Source organism: Crocuta crocuta, unplaced genomic scaffold, assembly GCF_008692635.1.
Source record: "Crocuta crocuta isolate KB4526 unplaced genomic scaffold, BGI_CrCroc_1.0 scaffold7, whole genome shotgun sequence".
Classification (NCBI taxonomy): domain Eukaryota; kingdom Metazoa; phylum Chordata; class Mammalia; order Carnivora; family Hyaenidae; genus Crocuta; species Crocuta crocuta.
The window spans coordinates 6505460-6513251 of record NW_027531904.1 but is presented as its reverse complement, the minus strand read 5'-3'; positions in this window follow the sequence as shown (position 1 = coordinate 6513251).

Sequence of the window (7792 nt, the reverse complement as noted above, 5' to 3'; positions counted from 1 at the left end):
TGCCTCCAGAGGCTTGTTGAGTAAGAAGTTGCTGCGGCCAAGGTCAAAGAGGTTTTTGCCTGCTTTCTCCTCGAGGATTTTGATGGCCTCCTGTTTTACGGTTAGGTCTTTCATCCACGTTGAGTTTATCTTTGTGTGTGGTGTAAGAAAGTGGTCCAGGTTCATTCTCCTCATGTCGCTGCCCAGTTTTCCCAACACTGTTTGCTGAAGAGACTGTCTTTATTCCATTGGATATTCTTTCTTGCTTTGTCAAAGATTAGCTAACCATACATTTGTGGGTCCATTTCTGGGTTCTCTATTCTGTTCCATTGATCTGAGTGTGTGTTTTTGTGCTGTTACCCTACTGTCTTGATGATTACAGCTTTGTAATACATCTTAAGGTCTGGAATTGTGACGCCTCCAGCCTTGATTGTCTTTTTCAGGATTGCTTTGGCTATTCGGAGTCTTTTCTGGTTCCATACACATTTTAGGATTGTTTGTTCTAGCTCTGTGAAGAATGCTGGTGTTATTTTGATAGGGATTGCATTGAATGTGTAGATTGTTTTGGGTAGTATCAGCATTTCAACAATATTTGTTCTTCCAGTCCATGAGCATGGAATATTTTCCCATTTTTTGTGTGTGTCTTCAATTTCTTTCATAAGCTTTCTTTTTCTTTTCTTTTTTTTTAATGTTTTATTTATTTCTAGGAAAGAGAGAGAGACAGCGTGAGCAGGGGAGGGTCAGAGAGAGAAGGAGTGACAGACTCCGAAACAGGCTCCAGGCTCTGAGCTGGCAGTCAGCACAGAGCCCAACGCGGGGCTCGAACCCACGAACTGCGAGATCATGACCTAAGCGAAAGTCGGACGCTCAACCGACTAAGCCACCCAGGCGCCCCATCTTTCATAAGCTTTCTATAGTTTTCATTGTATAGATTTTTCACCTCATTGATCAGGTTTCTTCATAGGTATTTTATGGGTTTTGGTATGATTGTAAACGGGATTGACTCTGTAATTTCTTTTTCTGCCTCTTCATTATTGGTGTATAGAAATGCAACCAATTTCTGTGCATTGATTTTATACCCTGTGACTTTGCTGAATTCATGGATCAGTGCTAACAGTTTTTTGGGAGTTTTCCACATAGATTATCATGTCGTCTGTGAAGAGTAAAAGTTTTACTTCTGGCCGATTTTGATGCCTTTTATTTCTTTGTGTAGTCTGAGGGCTGAGGCTAAGACTTCGAATACTATACTGAATAACAGTGGCAAGAGTGGACACCCCTGTCGTGTTTCTGACCTTAGGGGGAAAGCTCACAGTTTTTTCCCATTGAGGATGGTATTAGCGGTGGGCCTTGTCTATATGGCTTTTATGATCTTGAGGTATGATCCTTCTATCCCTATTTTCTTGAGGGTTTTTATCAAGAAAAGATGCTGTGTTTTATCAAATTCTTTCTCTGCATCTATTGAGAGGATCATGTGGTTCTTATTCTTTCTTTTATTAATGTGATGTATCACACTGATTGATTTGTGGATATTGAACCAGTCCTGCATCTCAGGAATAAATCCTACTTGGTCGTGGTGAGTAATTCTTTTAATGTATTGTTGGATCCAGCTGGGTAGTATGTTGTTGAAAATTTTTGCATCCATTTCATCAGGGAAATTGGTCTGTAGTTCTTTTTAGTGGGGTCTTTGATTTTGGAATCAAGGTAATGCTGGCCTTATAGAATGAGTTTGGAAACTTTCCTTCCATTTCTATTCTTTGGAACAGCTTCAAAAGAATAGGTGTTAACTCTATTTATTTATTTATTTTTTTATGTTTGAGAAGTGCTTTANCCCCACCATTTCCCCCCTTCTTCTCCCCCTTGTTCCTCAGTTAAGTTCCTCCTAATCCTCCTATACGTGCAAACTTTTCTTTAAATGTTTGGTATAATTTCCCTGGAAAGCCATCTGGCCTTGAACTCTTGTTTTTGGGGAGGTTTTTGATTACTGATCCAATTTCTTTACTGGTTGTGGATCTGTCCAAATTTCCTATTTTTTCCTGTTTCAGTTTTGGTGGTTTATATGTTTCTAGGAATTTGTCCATTTCTTCCAGATTGCCCAATTTATTGACATATAATTGCTCATAATAGTCTCTTATTATAGTTTGTATTTCTGCCGTGTTGATTGTGATCTCTCCTCTTTCATTCTTGAGTTTATTTATTTGGATCATTTCCTTTTTAAAAAATTTTTAATGCTTACTTATTATTGAGACAGAGAGAAACAGCACGGGTGAGGGAGGGGCAGAGAATGAGGGAGATACAGAATCTGAAGGAAGCTCCAGTCTCTGAGCTGTCAGCCCAGAGCCTGATGTGGGGCTCAAACCCACAAACCATGAGATCATGACCTGAGCCAAAGCTGGATGCTCAACCGACTGAGCCACCCAGGTGCTCCGGATCATTTCCTTTTTCTTCTTGATCAATCTGGCTAAGGGATTATCAATTTTGTTAATTCTTGCAAAGAACCAGTTCCAGGTTTCATCGATCTGTTCTTCTGTTGTTGTTGGTTTTTTTTTGACATCATTGATTTCTGCTCTAATCTTTATTGTTTCCTGTCTTCTGCTGGTTTGGGGCTTCATTTGCTGTTCTTTTTCCAGCTCTTTAAGGTGTAAGGTTAAGTTGTGTATCTGAGACCTTTCTTCCTTCTTTAGGAAGGCCTGGATTGCTATATACTTCCCTCTTATGACTTCCTTTGCTGCATCCCAGAAGTTTTGTGTTATCATTTTCATTGACTTCCATTTACTTTTCAATTTCCTAATTTCTTGGTTAACCGATTCATTCTTTAGTAGAATTTTTTTTTTAATGTTTATTTATTTTTTGAGAAAGAGAGAGAGAGGGTGCAAGCAGAGGTAGGGCAGAAGGAGAGGGAGGCACAGAATCTGAAGCAGGCTTCAGGCTCTGAGCTGTCAGCAAAGAGCCTGACACAGGGCTTGAACTCATGGACCATGAGATCATTACCTGAGCTGAAGCCGGACACTTAACCGACCGAGCCACCCAGGTGTCCCTGGTAGGATGTTCTTTAATCTCCAAGTATTCGTGGTCTTTCCAAATTTTTCCTTGTGATTGATTTCAAGTTTCATAGTGTTGTCCTTAAGCTACAAGGGAAGCTAGATCAGGTTCACACAGACCTATCCACAGAAACTTGGCAGGCCAGAAAGGAGTGGCAGAATATATTCAATGTGCTGAATCGGAAAAATATGCAGCCAGGAATTCTTTATCCAGCAAGGCTGTCATTGAAAATAGAAGAAGAGATAAAGAGTTTCGCAGACAAACAAAAACTAAAGGAGTTTGTGACCACTAAACCAGCCCTGCAAGAAATTTTCAGGGGAGCTCTCTGAGGGGAGAAAAGACAAAACAAAACAAAACAAAAACCCCAAAGGCAACAAAGACTAGAAATGACCAGGAAACACCACCAGAAACTCCAGCTCTACAGGAAATTCCTATCTTTCAGTACTCACTCTAAATGTCCATGGACTAAATGTCCTAATCAGAATGGCTAAGAAAACAAGATCCATCTATACGCTGTTTAAAGAGACCCGTTTAAGACCTAAAGACAGCTTCAGATTGAAAGTAAGGCGTTGGAGAACCATCTGTCATACTAATGTTCACCAAAAGAAAGCTGGAGTAGCCATACTTATATCCGGTAAACTAGATTTTAAAATGACTGTAATGAGAGATAAAGATATATCATAATAAATTATATCATAATTAAGGGGTCTCTCCACCAACAAGAATTATAAATATTTATGCACCCAATGGGAAGCACCCAAATATATAAATCAATTAATCACAAACATAAAGAAAATCATTGATAATAACATAATAGTAGGGGATTTTAACACTCCACCTACAGCAATGGACAGACCATGTAAGCAGAAAATCAACAAGGAAACAATGGCTTTGAATGACACACTGGACCTGACGGACTTTAACAGATACATTCAGAACATTTCATCCTAAAGCAGGAGCAAACACATTCTTCTCAAGTGCACATGGAACATTCTCCAGAATAGATCACATACTGGGACACAGATCAGCCCTCACCAAGTACAAAAAGATTGAGGTCATACTGTGCACAGCTTCAGACCATTATGAATGTTTTTAATGCCACTGAACTATACGCTTAAAGATGGTTTATATGTTGGGGCTCCTAATGGTCAGTCCGTTGAACATTCGAATCTTGATTTTGGCTCATGTCATGATTTCAGGGTCCTGGGATTGAGCCCTCTCAATAAGATTCTCTCTCTCTCAGGGTGCCTAGGTGGCTCAGTCAGTTGACCAACTGACTCTTGATATCAGCTTGGGTCATGATCTCTAGGCTGTGAAACTGAGCTCTGTGCTGGGCATGGAGCGGCTTTGATTCTCTCTCTCTCAAAATAAATAAATAAATAAATAAACATTTAGAGAAAAGAGACCCTAAATAACCCATGATTTATTAACTATTGCTAATATTTTTGCAGTCTTCATTTATATATATACATACTGTGTATATATTTATGCTAACATTGGAATATGAAACACTCTTTTTTATAACTTTATTTTTCACCTAACAATAAGTCCATAACATTTTTTCATGTCATTAAATATTCCTTAACAGTATTTTACATATAGTCATACAGTTCCATATACCAAGTTCATTTAAATAGGTAGCTGTCGTTAGAATTTAACTTCTTTAATTTCCCTATTATTAACATGCTGGGCGAACCTCGTAGTTTACTCTTTGCACCGATTCCTGATCCTTTCCTCTGGGTAAACACATGGACGTGGAATTGTTGAGGAGAAGATACACTAAAAAGTTAGAGCCTTTGATATCAAAAAAGTCCAGCGATCCTCAGGAGAGTTTTACCAATGCTCCTGTCCACAAATAAAATGTGCAAACAGTACGTGAGCCTATTTTCTCATTTTCTCATCAGCTATGAGCTTTATGAGGTTTTGAATCCTTTCTAAAAAATCTTTTTTCCCTGATGTTTTAATTTGCATATCTCTGATGACAGCTGAGATGGAATATTATGATGTTTCAAGAGTTTAAAAAATTAACTAGTTTTTAATTAAAAAAGCAATTCATGTACATAGTATAACTATCAAACAGCATACAAACATTCACTATGAAACATAAGTCTCTTTCCTGTCCTGGAGCCCCAGCCCTCCAGAGGCAACCGCCGTGATCACTGTCTTGCTTCTCCTTCCTGNGCGGGTCTCGAACCCACGAACCGCGAGATCATGACCTAAGCGAAAGTCGGACACTTAACCGACTAAGCCACCCAGGCGCCCCCGGGAACATGTTTTTAAGAGTAAAACGTGTGGCTCCTGGGTGGCAGTCAGTTAAGCATCTGACTTCGGCTCAGGTCACGATCTCATAGTTCATGAGTTCAAGCCCCGCGTAGGGCTCTGTGCTGACAACGCAGAGCCTGGAGCCTGCTTCAGATTCTGGGTCTCCCTCTCTCTCTGCCCCTCCTCCACCTGTGCTCTGCCTCTCTCTCTTTCTCTCTCAAAACTAAATAAACGGGGCGCCTGGGTGGCTTAGTCGGTTAAGCGTCCGACTTTCGCTTAGGTCATGATCTCATGGTTCATGGGTTCAAGCCCCGCATCCGGCTCTGTGCTGACTGCCAGCTCAGAGCCTGGAGCCTGTTTCAGTCTGTGACTCCCTCTCTCTTTGACCCTCCCCTGCTCATGCTGTCTCTCTCTCTCCTAGAAATAAATAAAAAATAAAAAAAAAAAGAAAATAAAAACTAAATAAACGTTAAAAAACAAAAAGTAAAATACAAATCCCAAGCCCTGCCTACTGCTCAACACCCCATCTGGGCTACCCTCCCTGCTAGTCACTACACTCCCACTGGACTGACCATCTTTGTGGCCCTCACTCTTTGCTCCTTCCTGCCTCGGGGTCTTTTTTTCTTGCACCCTGCGGCCTCTGCTCAAATGGCATCTCTGGAGAAGTCTCTCTGACCACCTGTTGTAAAGCAGCCCTACTACACTCAAACTGTCATGGTCACATCTCTTTGTTCACAATTTCCTTTACAGCATTTACCACTATCTGAAGTGATCTCATTTCTGGATATTTAGTTTATTCCTTGTGTCTCTCCTCTGGCGGGATGTAAGCTTAGATTTGAGCCATTCTATCTTCCTCCTCTTCCCCAGTGCCTAGGACAGTTCATGGCATAAAGTACGTCCTCAACTCATATTTGTTGAATGAGTAATTCTTGGGCACGCAGTACTGTACTTTTCAGTTTTTACTTAACATTGAGTGACATAGTTCAGTATTGCACACACACACGTATGTATATTGCCTATGTATGTGTTTCATTCTTTTTTACTGTTACGTAAATATGTCCTAATCCAATTAGCCTGTTCCCCATCAATAGACAATTTGTTTCTAGTATTTTGTGACTTCAAACATGCTCACCTGTATGTTATTTCCTATACATAGGAATATATTCCTAGAAATAGAATTGCTGCGTAAAACAGTGTGTGTGTTTACAGGTTTTTATAGCTTAGTGAGGTGTAATTGACATATACCATTATGCTGGTTTCAGGTGTATAGTGTAATGATTTGTGTATATTGTGAAATCATCACCGCAGTCTAGGTAACATCCTCCACCAGGGGCACCTGGGTGGCTCAGTCAATTAAGCATCCTTCTCTTGATTTTGGCTCAGGTCATGATCCCAGGGTGGTGGGCTCAGGCCCAGAGTTGGGCTCTGTGCTGAGCTTAGAGCCTGCTTGAAATTCTCTCTCTCTCTCTCTCTCTCTCTCTCTCTCTCTCTCTCTCCCCCCTGTCTTTCTCTCAAAAATACATAAATAAATAAAATAAGCCAACCAAACAGAACACATCCTCCACCATACATAGTTAAAACTTTTTTCTTGTGATGAGAGCTTTTAAGATCTGTGTGTTTGTAGTTTTAATAGATCAAGTGACCTTTCAAAAAACTCACACGTGTATTTCTCCCAGAGATGTATGTGTCTGTATATCCATGTTATAACCAGATTTGTATTGTCAAATGTACTGATTTTTATCAAACTGGGGAGAAATACGGACACAAGCAAAATTTGGCTCTTACAGAAAATGTAAATATAAATGGCTCATAAAACATTGTTAAAGGCTCTCAACCCTACTCAATGCAATAAGACTATTGCATAGCTTTAACTATGAATGGGGGGGGCACCTTTTACCATGTGTATAAGACAGTTAATGATAAATCTAGAGCAGTGCTCCCTCCATCTTGTTTTTATGCATTGGCACATCAGTGCAGAAATTCTAATTACATGCCTTATTGTTATTATTATTATTATTTTGGCTGAGAGTTCAGGTTTTGTTTGGAAAAGCCCTATGACTGAAATTATTAAGCTTTTTTGCATTTTTTTGGGTATATTTATGGTATTTTAGAATTTTCATCTTGAACCGATTGGGATTCAATTTATCTAATATCATTTATTGATCTGTGCCTCTCTTCCCTGCTAATTTGCAATGGCACCTCTATCTTATGCTGGTGCTCCATTTGTCTGCCATGGCCTCCCTATGGGAATGTAAAGTCACTTATGAATGTGTGAAGCCACCTTCCTTGAGATTTTATTTTGGGGAAGCCTAAGAATCTTGATGCATCATGCTATGGGGAAGGGGAAAAAACAAGTGCCTTTGAGAGTAGCAAAAAGGAATATCTTCCAAAATTATGAAGACAACACAAATCTGGACTCTCCGTAGGAGGCATTCCTGGCCCTCTCTCTCAAGGGCATCGTCAGGAAGGCCTGGGGGTGTTAGAGCTTTGGAGGCAGGTGGCTCAAGGGGGA